Source organism: Aulostomus chinensis, chromosome 3 (genome assembly GCF_037954235.1).
Source record: "Aulostomus chinensis isolate RoL2024-O1b breed Wild chromosome 3, RoL_Achi_v1.0, whole genome shotgun sequence".
NCBI lineage: Eukaryota > Metazoa > Chordata > Actinopteri > Syngnathiformes > Aulostomidae > Aulostomus > Aulostomus chinensis.
The window spans coordinates 27493868-27507939 of NC_141322.1; the positions used below are offsets into that span (position 1 = coordinate 27493868).

The following is a 14072-nucleotide window of genomic DNA, read 5'->3' on the forward strand; positions in this document are numbered from 1 at the left end:
TGAATTTGTATTGTGCACCTGCCCTTTCGTGGAGGAGGGAAGGAGTCACATGGCACGTTATATTTAGGCTTCCCGTAAACCAGGGACATAACAATTTACAGTGCCACGGCCCCTGACAGCCATTCTGAGATGGCCTTCCCATGGGCTGGTTTAGTCTCGCTGGCAGACAAGAATGTCACTGCAAAACATGACAAAAAAAATGCAGAGAAATGCGGTGTAGAGTGATAATACAGCTGAAAAATCCCCCTATTGGTGAATACATGGCACCTCCTGCGGCTCATCAATGCTCAGTCACTCAAGGACGGCCTCCTCTCAGCGGTAGCCCAGCAGCTGGCTGTTGAACGAGAGCGCTTGGCGAGATAAGCTCCTTCGAAGGCTCCTTTAACCGCAGCATGTTAAGCAATTTGATGGTCTGTCTTTCAGCACATGGACCTCTGCCTGTCACGTTAACCCAGCCTCAGATGATAGATAATGATTTAGCTCCAGCTACGATTAGAGTAATGGTGCAGCTACTTCATCCTGTCACGATAATTAAAGAAAAGAGGTGGATGCGCATCATCCGGTGAAGCAGTTTTTAAAGGTTGCAAGGTAAGCCATTGGTAGAATGAATGTAAGAGGACAAGGTGACCTGCTGAGTCCCCAGGACCGGCAGGTTAACTTTGGCTAGGGAAAGTGAGGGCTTTCTCCTTTCTCATTACCACGACTGCGGTGCCCTTGAGTGGAGCTACTCAGCTGCAGCAGATCAGACTGTGGTTGTTCTGATCAGCTTCCATGCCGTGAATGTAATTGTATTCATGGCATTGGGGCAGTCCTGCGTAAGAGAGCATCCCCCAGATGAAGGTACTGAAACTGTTTTTTTCTATCTCTGGCATCACAGGGATTCCCCCTTGGAGTCATGCCATGTTGGGGTTCCCCCATTTAATCTGATAGCCCAAATTCTCTCATGTTGGCCTTCTTCAAAGCAGCATTACTGAGAAACATGGCTGCAAATGAGAGAGAGAAGCTAGGAGTGTAGAGACGTCACAGCCACATTCAAACCTCCAGTTAGAAATTTGGTTTTGAATTTTTTCCCCCGAAGGGTTGATTTTTCCCTCCAACGAGGCAGAGGAGGGTTAGACTGGTTTCGTGAAAGCATTTTTTTTTCTCAGTGGGTTGTGGCAGACAGCAAATATTAGGCAGGCACAGCAGCTGTTCATTCATTATAGAGGACACACACGAGCCGTGGCTCTGTCAAAACAACACCTGTCTCATGGGCTATATGATGGCATCACCGTGGTGGGTGGGGAGCCACGAGAGACGTATCCTCACCCACAGACCTCCTTGGAGCAAGGGCATATTGCCTGAGGCCCTTGAACTCAACGAGGACAGCTACCAGTCTATGAGCCTACATTCATTCATATTATTTGCTATAACGTTGCAACATAATTGCTTGATGCATGAATAAACTGTTATGGATACAGTAATTAGAAATGTCTATCTAGATTTACACAAATGTCTGTCTTTCTTGGTGATACACAGTATGTCTGTAGGTGGTCTTTACCAGCCAAGCCCAAACTGTGTCCTCAGGATGACTTTAGGCGAGTATGAATGTGGAAGTGTGTTCTAACTTAAAACTCTGCCCCCTGCCCCCCCCCCCCCCCCCCCCCGGAAAAAAGGCGCCAACCCCCTGCAGCCCCAAGAAGAATGACTCCAACGCGACATGTGAAGAATTGAATGAATCTAAGATTCCAGATAAACTCTTATCGAGGTAAAACAAAAGTTGTTCTGATGGGCCACAAACAGGATGTCGATGAAAGTGCTGTGATTCAAAGGAAAACAGTTTGACAACAGCCTCCTGTTGCTTTAAGTGTCTCTAAGATGTTTTATTTTTGTCTTTGGATGCTTCTATTAAAGAGGTGGCTAATGTTTAGCATGCTATTAAAGCTTCTGCTGCTCGGGTTACTTGGCTGGGACCTGAGTGGACAGGATCCAAGGAGAATCTTTATCACGGACAACTGTGAAGATCACATCGCAGAGACTTTCATCAGATTTACCACTCACGCCGCGATAGTACAGTTGGTGACTAAGCACCGTTGGTTACAAAGCCACAAGCTCCCTGAGAGACTGAGACAGGCAGTTGAGCTGGATGAGAGAGAAGAATGGGGGTGGGAGGCATAAAGAAAGGGTCATACCCCACATACACCCGCAAACATCTGTCTTTTTCTCTTCAGTGGGAAAGAGTGCCAGCGAAATTCATTCCCATGTCAAATGACTCTTTACTAGTCATGGGTATTTATTGGCTCAATATTCAAATGACAGCGATGGAAGCGTGACGCCGAGATGGACTGCTATTAGAGGCATAGCCTGATCACAAACCTGTGTGCCCAGTGTGGCGTGGTGAAACTAGAAAAACTAGCCGTGCTTCTTCAAGGGATTTTGAATCTGTTTTTTTTTATGGAAACATAAAAAAATACGTCAAAATGCTCCCTTGAAGTTGCTTTTGCCTCCCCCCCCCCCCCCCCCCTCAGGTCTGAGGAAACGTTTGTGACATCAGACGTGATGCTGGGGAGCAAAAACAGACACATATTTTAAAAACAAAAAACAAAAAGCCTTCACACCAACTAAGTTTTAGTTTAAAATGGTATTTGAGGGAGCGTAACCGCAGAGGTTGGAAGCGCAGAAAATCTTCATGACCCCCAAAAGATTAAAATTCACAACCATGCAATATGCAAGTTAACTCTCCTTGAAAACAAGATTTCTGAAAGAATAATTCAGGTATTTTTAGATCTAGCACCAGTACTTTTCAAATATTTGGGGGTCTAAATGGTTAATGGGAGGAACAGTTATTGGAATAAGTCCAATATTGAGTGAATATCTGATGACTCCCCACTGCTGCGGGGCAAAAATACCAGAATTGGTAATAAATAATAAATGAAAACAAAAATAGACCAAGTCAAAAAAGGAGAAGTGCTGTAGCTGGAACAGTATCACCAGAACGGTAATTTACTGCACCACGTTTAATGGAATTTTTTTTCATGGTGCACTCAGCAGGAGAACACTTGCTGAAAAAGGAGAAAAAGGTTTCCCTCATAAAGTCAGTCCAGGAAAAAAAAGGCTGTTACCTGTGAGTAACAGCCAGTAAGGAATTTATTCATCCATCCAAAATGACAATAACATGAGAAAAAGGAACTAACTGCTCCACGTTAAGACCGGAGAGGAGACAACAGAGAAACCATCCTTGATGGGGGGATTGTCAATATTAAAGAACTCCCAATTTTAGATTGTCTATTTGGAAAACCAGTTCTGTTAATTTAACCGTTTGTTTTTCTTTGTGCCGGCTTTCCTTCCTCTTGTAATTCCTGAGAGCAGAGCTTTGAAGCTAAGGAGCGCTGATCCCTTTTGTACTTCTCTTGGCTCCCACATTTCCCCTTTGCCTATTCTTTAAATATCCCCCCCCCCCCCCCCAGCATCCTATCACAGCTGCATACATAAGTTGTTTCACACAACCCTTGAGTGTATAGGGGCCTCCTCCTCCTCCTCGAACACCTCGAAAACCCATCAGGGGGAAGGATGCCGGGTTAGCCTTTAATGAACTTGTTAAACCTGAACGCAGATGAACAGGAGCCCAGAGAAACCTGATTAGAGAGTTCACATCAAGTCTGAGGTCAGGGAACATTTTTTTTATCTGATGCAAGGGAAAAGGGAGGAAATTTCAACTGAATTCTCAAAGATAACGGTCATTCTCCTCCCAGCAACACTGGCACATTACATCGTGTCATCACAAGCACTTTGCCAGGAAACGATGAAAAAGTTCCCAATTGTGTTACAAACGGGGGATAAGAATCTTCAGCGTTCTTCCCAGACAGCAAATACTACTCAGCACAATAACCATGACATTTAAAAAAACAAAACAACAATTATAGTTCTTTTAATTATACACATATTATAAAATCATAAATAGCCCAGCATCATTAATTCTCTTGTTCGTGCGAAATGCCACTCACAAACTCCACCACTCACCTTTTGAATGTTGTGAGTTTCAAGTACAAAAGAAAGATGATCAGAAGAAAGGCTATTTCTTCCAAAAAGAGCAGGTTTTGTCAGGGAGTTGGACTCTGATGACAGCGTTCACAATGACAATGCGATGGTAATACAGGCATTTAGAAGAGTTTGAAAGGGCGGGCCTGGATTGGACTTGGACCCTAAAAATGGGTGTAAGTTGCAGGTTGCTACATTATTTTCAAAGTAGGAGGAAAAAGTGACATTACAAAACATCAGATTTGATGATTTTATATCATGAAAATAAAGCTAGATGTTGTCAACTACAACTAAATACTCCAGCTGAACCCTGACTTATCAGCAGGATAAGATTAGGCTGGCAAAGTCTGCAGTTGAGCAGATCTTTTGAATTTAATGTTTGGTTTGCTTTTCTGTGATGTGGTTTTTATTTACTATATTGTGGGATGGCAAAACCGAACCATTGATATATAATTAAATGACGAGGATGTATTTGCTCCATTGCTCAGACGCCTGTGGTTGGACTGGTGAGTCCAGTTTTCCAGTTCATCAAAACTAGTAATGGGACAAGCAGCTATTGAGGCAGTAGTGCTGGGAAAGCAACATTCTGACATGTCTTCTGTCAGTGAGTAAGTAAAGCAGAAAGCCCAGACCAATAGTTTGTGGCTTATTGCGTGACCTTTTGGTCTCCCAAAGCTGAACAGTCACACTCCTGAGGGTTAGTAGAGAGGATCAGTGGAAACGGGACATATTTTTAATCTTGCACATGAAATTCTCTGGTCATTTGTCAGATGGGAATTTTGGATCTAGCTTGAGGGATGAAGTAGCATAACTGTTTCTCCATGCTGAATTCACATCACGTGGCTTTGTAGGTTTGGTGTTACGTCACACTTTGGCCTACTTCCTAAACACTGCCACATTTGATGAGCACAGAAGACAATTGCCTGTCAAGCACAGTTAATATCCAATTAACCTGACTGGCGAACCGCAATCTCCTCCCCCAATCAGTGTTTATAATACCCCCAGTTACAACCCAATATGTGGAGGGCCTTTGTCTCATTACATGGCCATTAACAGAAGGTCCAGTTACTGTTTGTGACAGCCCACAGATCCAATCTGCTAATTCGAGAAGGCAACACGTGAAAGGTTGCCTGAAATTCTTCTTAAACGTAAGACTATTGGATGTGTGGTCATGAGTGACTGCAGGGATCCCGAGCTTCTTAAACCAACCGGGAAGGTTAACTATTTTGCCTGTTAACTAAATGGATCGATCCCCTGAAGTAAGTCTTTAACTTCTTATAGATAAAAACGCTGCAAAATATTGGTGGAGGCAAAATATTGTAAATCAAATGTTCAACGATGTCCTGAAAACATTGGTAAACTACTGGAACATTGTTTGAAATGATGTCACATCCTTAGAACATTCTCTAAAAAGATGATACAACAATCTCCGCCCGTAGAATGTTAAAACTGTGCCTACGGTTAAAATTTGAGCAACATTTTATTTTGTATATTGTTCAAAACCCACCACTAAAATGGTAGCTTGGGTGTGGTGTTAAAAAAAAAAAAGAAAAGAAAAAAAGCCTTTGGTTATAAATACATTTTATATTTTTAGGCCATATCGCCCAGCAACACCACATCAGTTTCCAGGCACAAGAGACAGCGGTAGCAGTCTTCCTCCATAGAGAGTGGAGCAGCGGCAGCCATAATCAGACCGCTAATCATCACCTACATCCTGAGGAATTTAGTGGGTGAAAAAAACCTCTTACTACATGCTGTTTGAGTGAAATCTGAGCAGTTTCATGTGACGAGGCCTTTTCTAACTTTTCTTTGAGGGGCTGAGAGCTCAGCATGCCCTGATCTCCACTACTGTCAAGAGGCCCGATTGAGACAGACTTTATTACCTGCTCCCCGTCTGCACCTTTGCCGTGACTTGCATGTTGGTTTCCTCACGTTCAGCGACCCAACTTGCCCCCGAGAGGTTGCATGGTCTTTGCCCTCATGAGTCTCTTCTGTTTCCCTTGTTCTGTCAGTTTTATTAAAGTTCTGGGCAGTAAAAATGATATGCTCACTGACCTGTGAGAATGAGCCAAACACTGAACCAGTACAGACATTGTTGTAAATGCTGTCATGGCATTACCGGTAACGCAGGAGGATCTCGTACTGGTAGCTGCATCCACGGCGTTCTGTGATAAGGTTTGTATTTGGATCATTATTGGAATATTACGTAACCTGAGCCATTGTTGGAGGCAGCTGTTCCGTCCAGTATTCACAGTGACCAACAACTGTTGGGCAGGGCTGGACTGGACCATTGAGGCTAATCTTGGAGGGGGTGTAAACATGAACAACATTCTGTCGAATTGTCATGACTGGAATCCCAAACTCACCAGCTTGTCCATTTGCTCAAAGATCATAGCCAGAACATGATGGGGTTCAGTTAGCTGAAAGACTATCCTGCACACGTTGGAATCCATCCATCAATTTCTTCTGCTTATCCCATTAAGGGTCCCGGGGGGGAGAGGGAGGGACCAGTCCATGGCAGGGCCAACACATATAGACAGACAACCATTCACACTCACAGCCAAACCTACGGTCAATTTAGAGTCTGGATTAACCTGGTCCCCTCTTGATGTCTTTGGACTGTGGGAGGAAGCTGGAGTACCGGAGAGAACCCACGCAGGCACAGTGAGAACATGGAGACTCCACACAGAGAGACCCCGTGCTCCAGCTGGGGCTGGAACCCAGAGGCGACGGTGCTCGCCACTGTACCACCATGCCGCCCACACGTTGAAAGACACCTGTTGATGACCTGTCCCAGTATTCGTCAGCATTCACAACAACACCTCCTCCCGCCTCTTTTTGTTTTCAGAAAAGCAGCCTGCAGGTCAAGCCAGAGAACTCCTGGTGCTCCAGATGGCCGGTCCAGGCCTGTCTTTGCTTTATCCGTGACGATCTGGCTCTGCTACTTTCTTCCATCAGCCCGATTCTACCGCAGTTTGTTTGTAAACCATAATAATCTGAGGAAGTTACTTGGCGTGTACTGGATGCAGTGTTACAGCTTGTTCAGCTCACTCCCACGGTGCTGCTGTTCCCGAGCAGCATCTGACTGTTATTGAATAAAAAAATAATGACCGAAGAAACAATCACCCCTCCTCCTTCTCTTCACTCACACGCTCTGTCGCTCCAACATCACATAACCCCCCCAAAAGAAAACAACAACATTGGGTATTAGCAAAACCCCTGTGAACACACACAGATGCAGCACAATATTTGAATTTAATTTTCACTGAGTACACACATTTAAAGTGGAAGGCTTGACTGCTGAATGAAAACTTCTGATACTGCACATGCTTTTTTATTCACTGCAGTTTATCTATTCAAGGTTATAAAAATACTGAGGTGTTCAGTTAGGTATAACAACTTCTGCCTTAAATTAAAAAATTCCGGTTTCCTAAGATCGGATTCCACCAATTCTGAGTACAGCCGTGGCTACGGATCCTTTTGATGGTGATAAATGAAGCGAATGCCGTACTTGCATGTACTAAACTTGAGGTTGTTCTTCGCGTCGGAGCCTATTGGTCCCAAATTCAAATTTCCTTCCACTTCAGACATGTAACCCCAATAAAATCCCCTTACTTCAATTTCCCCTGTCAGAAATAAGGTATTGGCTTGTGGAAATTAATCACATGACCGCAAGCAGGATATGTAGTTACAGCAACAAAAACAGAGAAAAGGAACACTCGCATCAGTCTTTGTCTCCAAACCACCAATGTTTATGAGACAGGTGAGTTCACCTGAGGAGAAAGACAATAGCGCTTCCCGCCGTCTCTCGCCCTGTGAGGTATGTTAATGTATATCCTCTGTCAGCTCACAGCACTGCGTTGTTGTCTACAGGGTGAAGGAAAAACAAAATGAAGAATTGGTAGCTTGGAGAGAACTCTGCAGGAAATGGAGATCAACTGTTTGCATGAGGAGAATCTGGGTGGTTCAGTTTCCAGTGTATACAGATGCTTGTTTTCTTTCCTTGTGTTGCGCCTGTGAAACCTTTGTAGCAGGACTTCTCAGCTGGTCAAGCTAAACAATGGTGGAGAGGTCACCCGTTCCAAACACGACAGGGTGCAGGTTGTTTGTTATGCCAGTGGCAGTGACACTTTATTTTGATTCGTTCTTTGAATCCTATCAATGAGAACTTCAATGTCAGCGTTATCCAGCTTAGAAGAAAAAGGCATCTGGGGTTTCTGGACGATACGCAGATGATGGATTCTGCTTAGCCTCTGCCTGATTATAAAAGATGAACATTTTTGAAGATGAGATAGTGTATCGTTTCCATGGCAACGACTATCTCTGCTTCCACTGCATGACTGAGAGGAGTGATGGAGTTTTGTGCTACAGCTGCAGTTCTAGTACTGATGAAAACGGCAAAAACAAAAGAGGGTTGAGAGTTTGGCATCGTCCTTGGGTGCTTCAACGCAGCACCCAATGTGTGGCCAGACTTTGAGATGGCAAATCTCCACTCTTTGGTCAATTTCTCCTCCAGTTACATCATCCAGAGGAGCTGTGACTCCACCAATAGCAGCGCTGCTATTCATCACTGTCCAAAACAATAAATAACAGGGAATTGGAACCCGGCACTACGCAAGCCGTTTGTTTTTTTGCTCGAGTACTTTCAGCTCAGCACCTGAGACCACAAACCAAAGTTTTTGGTTTTAGGCCTCCTTTCAAGATGGATGTTTTTCCTGTTACTTTAGGCAAGGAGCCACCTGGTGGAACGTCACCAGGAAAGCCAGCACACTCTGAGGAGCACTCCTCCAGCTGCAGACCCCACAGAGTTATGGCGCGTTTGTTTATACTTTCTGAAGTTCCACACGTGTTTGCCGTACCGATCGTTGTTTCCGCACTCTGGCCAGTGGGTGACAGAGGATTCACAAAAAGGGAAACTCAAGGAGTCACCGACTGAGGCGTGGTGGTCAAATCTGATAACATTTGATGGATAAGTTTCAAGCAGCAGCCTGCAGGCAGACACACACCTCACACAGCTCCTCTGGTGACTGACATCCTTGCGTGTTTTCACATTTAAAAACAAAAGTTTGACACCGCCCCCCCCATATATTACTGAGTAATATTATTTACTTTACTTTAAAAGGCCTTCTGGATTTGACTTTGCCATTTGAGCATATTTGTCCTGTGCTAAATGCACTGAGGGTTTTGCCTTTGGTTATTTCATTAAAGTAGACACATTTCAAGTGGATGAAGCACTCGCAAAAAGGTCCTTTTACAGTAACACTTTGCTTTCAAATTATCATTTGTTTAGCAACTACTCACTTTTAGATGTCTTAAAAAAAAATTCCCCTGCACATGTGCATGGTCGCGCTCACGTCATAGGTTGCACAAGTGGAGCTATTTATATTCAGGTAATTCTTACCAAGAATCAAAGTGCTTGTCGGGTTTTCAGCGTAAGACTGCATAAAAAAACGACTTTGATTATACTGGATGACGCGTATGAGGGTTTTATACAGGTGCTTTGAAATAGTTTTGCTGTTGTAATCTTCGCTCTCTGTTAGTTTCCAGCAACAAGTTTGCTCATAAATTTGACATCTAAAAGTTAGCAGACGATATACGAGTGACTCTATCACATATGAACATGAAGTATCACTCTAAGGTACATATATATGATAAGGTTTAGGGCTTTAATCATCAGTTTATCAGGAATTAATAATGACCATGATGGGACCTCAAACGTTCATTCAACAGTCACTTCATCACCGACAGTGAGATTTACAAGTCATTTACCGTTTTGTCGTATGAGCTTTGTGGAGGTCGGCGCCCTCTGTGCTGCTCCAGCAGTACACAACCTTTACGTGAGCGAAGGTTCCCAACACAGCCAGTCTGGCTTTCTACCGCTGGAGCTGATCCAGTTTGTCAGACGGCTCCCATTAATATTCCGGTGACATCTTACCTCACAGTGAGTTGTGCTTCTGTTATATGACTTTGATTTGGATGGTTGTTTTTTTTTTTAAAAGATGTATGTGAAATGTACACTCTCATATTTATCGCTTCTGAATCAGATTTTGAATGTTGACAAATGAGAAAAAAAAAATCAGCAGCGACAAGTGAATGGACTTTCTGAACCTGGAAAGACACGATTTCCCCCCCTCTCAGCCATTTATGTTGGTGCGCGTTGTTTTGTTTTTTTCTGATAAAGGCACATTTGTACGTTCAGTTTTGTTTACCGTCTGTCTTGGTTTCCTCATAAAAGTAACTGTCCTCGCTGTTGGATGAGTCAGATGCTCTCTGGGAGAAGACTAAAATATGTTTCAACACATCTCGTGAGTTTATACGTCAAGCAGTGATATGAGGTTCATAAAATATTTGTAAAAAAAATGTTTATATTTGGTGTAGTGCAAAGTGGAGGCTGAGAGAAATTACTGATTCACAGGTCATGGCGTGCTGATGTCATACAGGGGACAGACGTCAGAGATGATTGAAATCGGAGGAAAGCATCAAAGTCAGAAGGTTTACGTCTCATCTATTTCTCATCTAGCATATTTTCTATTTGTGATAGACTTTTTTGCATTTCCTCAGTGTATGTATGCTGCAAAAAACGATTACCAATTATGGCACCGTTTAATTTTGACTCATTATTTTTTTTATTTCTAACTCACAAAGCTGACTATGAGGGATTTAAAAGGCACCCTTTAGTAAAATGCAATATTGTGAGTTGTTTTTATTCTACTTAATACATTTTTGCCTTCTTTCTAGTTATACAATAATAATAGAAATAAAAAAAAAACTAAATTGGCGAAGTTCCAACATAAACCTGGGAAACTTCCGTTCCTCAGCAGCACATCTGCTTCGTTTAAAAACTGCATCGTCCAAGACTAAATGATCTCGGGAGGTGGTGGTCACAGGTAGAGCGGCCGTCCAGCAACCCAAGGGTCGCTGGTTCGATCCTCACTTCCCCTGGTGACCGTGTCCAAGTATCCTTGAGCAAGATACTGAACCCCTAATTGCTCCTGATGGCCCTGAGATGGACTGGCGACCTGTCCAGGGTGAACCCTGCCTCTCACCCAATGTCAGTTGGGATAGGCTCCAGCCCCCCCCCATGTTAATGGATAAATAAAGAAAATGGATGGAAAATGATCTCAAGTTACTTTTCGTGAAGATGGATTTGAGCATCTTACAGAGTGAGCGAATGTGAGCTGAGAGCACAGATTTAAAGGCTCTTGTGCCGTTCCAGCAGGAGGAGGACACCACGTGTAAAGACGACAGTCAGGATCAAACCAGAAACCAAAGGTGTTGAAGCCTTACACATCCAGGCAGGCTAGAGATCCTGTGGGTCCTGTTTGTCCGAGTAAACACCCATCCCTCTCATGAACACCTCCATCACTGCGATATCATGGTTCGTTGCCTTTAACAGACTCCAAACCTGTTTGATAAACTAGATGTAGAAGATAGAAAACGGATGATCTGGCAGCTGCCTGAGGCTGCTCCACTTTAGATACGATCTCAGGTGTGTCAGGTTCTGAGGGGAAGTTAGACAACAAGAAAGAGGTGTGAGCGAAGCAGGCGGGAAGGAAGGAGCTGATTGGATGAGCAACACAAGAGCTGTGAGTCACGCGGGCTGACGAGGCAAACAAGACACAGATGAGTCACTCAAAAAAGGCGGTAAAGAGAAAAAGACAGGAAGTGTGATGCCGATGAAGACGCGTGAGGGGAGGGATATCAAAATAAAACGAACTCCAAGTTTGACAGGAAGGTTTCTCTCGTGATCCTCCACCACTACAACAACATTAAGATCTCACCGCCAGTGTCAACAAAGACTACCAGCTTTGGGTGTTTATGGATTCACAACTCAAGATGAATCAAACTAACATTTCCAGAATGGGGAACATGTTTATCATCTCGACTTTGAAGCCACTCAGAGCCTGGAGTGGTGCATCTACCATCTGTCTGAAGAAGAACTGATGTAAGTTAGTGGTTCTTAGACTCATGGTGCTTTAAAGGGAGCTGGAGGAGTCTTTCGTTCTGCTCTCTTCTTGTGAGGCAAAGAAACATTAAAAAATCCAGCCGCAGCTTGTGCTCAGAGAGAAGCTCCGACTTCCATGTGCACTGCAACTTTTAATTACAATGTGGTTTCAATTACATTTAATGGTCACAAGCCTGCGCAATTAACCCTCCAAACGAGGGCCACCACAACTTAACCATGTGGGTGTGCTCCGAAGCCTCTGGTAGGCTGGAACAAACGGGGCCATTCAAAAGAATTAGATCATTTATCACATGTCTCTACTCTACATTTGACTCGTAACTGAGTTTATCATGATAATTCTTTCACCACCCTCAATGAGGGACATGGGACTCTGAGATAAACCAGGATGTGGCGGTGAGGGAGGGATGGGTGCATGATTATCTCTAGCGGTGAGACAATCTGCTGTGGCTTGAAGACTGCAGCGCTGGAGAACTGACCGCAGCAGGGTCCGATAACAAGAGCTTTGTAGTTAACGAGAAAAAAAAGAGGAAAAAAAGAAAAGCAGGAGATAACTACTCTCCAAGCAGCTGTCCAATCATAGCATAGGAAACCTGTCTAAACATGGAAGGTGTATATTTAGTTTCAGACATGTCGGCTAATTCATCTTAAAAGTAGTTCCTCTACAGTCACATTAGTAAACCCCTTTAACTTTATGTCTCCATATTTTACCTATTATATTGGGACTCTTTATTACAGCAAAAAAGGAGCGAGGGGTATCAGGAAGAGATCATATAAGGCAGTATTAGAAGAAGCTGTTCTTCAGTTAGACTGTGCTGACTACCAAGCTTTGTGGAGGGTCCTTGAGGAGAGACGAGAACCAATCGGCCCCATTATGCTGCTGAACAACCTCTATGAAAGACAGGAGGCGACTGCAGGCTCAGAATTTATGAGGCCTGCAGCAGCTTGACCATGAACCACATAGGCAGCGCAGCACCTATAGAGGGAGGATGGATGGATGTTTTCGATGGATGCTTTGAAAAGTAGTCGTATTAGAGAGGTGGTGTGTCCGAGGAACGGGGGCTCATCGCGAACTCTGCAGGTGTACAAAGATATCTGTCAAGGGCATGGCAGCAGGAAACACAATGTGAGATGGAAGCAGATAACGTATGACCCTATGTGTCAATGAGCAGTACCCTGCCGCATACAGTGTGTTGAGGGTTTACAGAAGCTTCTGTTCTTCTCAACAGGCCTTTTCCAATTGTCATTGTATTTCCATGGCAACATGTAAAAAAGTATCCGCCCTTTGATATGAAAAGCAATAAAAAAAATTACACAAAAAAGATGCATATGGGAAATCAGTGCTGAAGTTATAGCGTGTTGAAGCAGGAGGAAATTCGTTTAGTAAATAATGCCCTCTAGTGGATATATAGAAGAATGAGCAGCCTAGATAGAAAATCTCTCCCCGCGCCTACAACACGGCTTTAAATGAGCGAACGTGTCATTCAAGTTGTAAATTGATGTTTGAAGTTCCTGCTCGTCCTTTTTTTCCTGTTGTCAATCTCAATGTGATGCACTTTGAGCTACTTTTGCGTATGAAATGTGCCGTTGAATTTTATAATAGCAATATTACCTTTTATATGTAACTGATTTACTGACTTTTATGATTTCCGCCTTACTCTTTGTCTATTGTACAGTTTACGAGAACAAAATGTCATCACAAAGAAAAAACAAAGTTCTGGGCTCGTCCGGGATTTGAACCCGGGACCTCTCGCACCCTAAGCGAGAATCATACCCCTAGACCAACGAGCCACGTGACATTATGGTGCAAGATCCGTTTATATATGTAGGGCGCCACATGTTGGCCGTCGATGACATGGTTCGCTTTCAGATTATTTGTTGTTTCGAGGTGAAGCTTGACATTCATGAAGCGTGCGTACTCACCGTCGGCGCCCGTGCGTTGTAAATAGTAACCGTCGGATCGGGGAGCCTTTACCGCTCCGACAACCGACATAACCTACTGTTGTACGTTGTCATAGTGACCGCCAGAGGTCGCTAGAAGACGCCGACACAGAAGAAGCACAGCATTCAAGCGAGGGCATCTCCCGCTCCT

At 43.8% G+C, this 14072-nt stretch overlaps 1 non-coding gene across 1 annotated transcript; it reads right to left on the reverse strand.

Moving 5' to 3' along the window:
• Positions 1 to 13699: 13699 nt before the first annotated feature.
• trnap-agg (transfer RNA proline (anticodon AGG)) lies at positions 13700 to 13771 on the reverse strand. The gene has a single exon. It is a non-coding gene; the product is annotated as a tRNA-Pro (tRNA).
• Between the last annotated feature and the right edge of the window lie 301 nt (positions 13772 to 14072).